The sequence below is a fragment of the Merops nubicus genome, unplaced genomic scaffold, assembly GCF_000691845.1.
Source record: "Merops nubicus isolate BGI_N331 unplaced genomic scaffold, ASM69184v1 scaffold31332, whole genome shotgun sequence".
Classification (NCBI taxonomy): domain Eukaryota; kingdom Metazoa; phylum Chordata; class Aves; order Coraciiformes; family Meropidae; genus Merops; species Merops nubicus.
The window spans coordinates 1,331-1,561 of record NW_008596082.1 but is presented as its reverse complement, the minus strand read 5'-3'; positions in this window follow the sequence as shown (position 1 = coordinate 1,561).

Here is a 231-nt window from a genome sequence, read left to right as displayed (position 1 = left end):
CTCTGAAAGCACTCCCAGGGCTTCATCTCCCAGCTCTCTCTGCCTGAGGGGGATGCCAGCCTCGCTGGGAGAGCCCTTCCCGGAGGGGTAGGAGCTGGAGAGGGTTGGAAGAAGCCCTTGGAGGGGCAGAACAGGTGCCAGGGTGGCTCCTGGGAGGGAGGACTTACAGAGCCAGCGGTCAGAGACCACCCTGATGAAGTACTGGGGGGGCAGAGGCTCGAAGACAGGCAC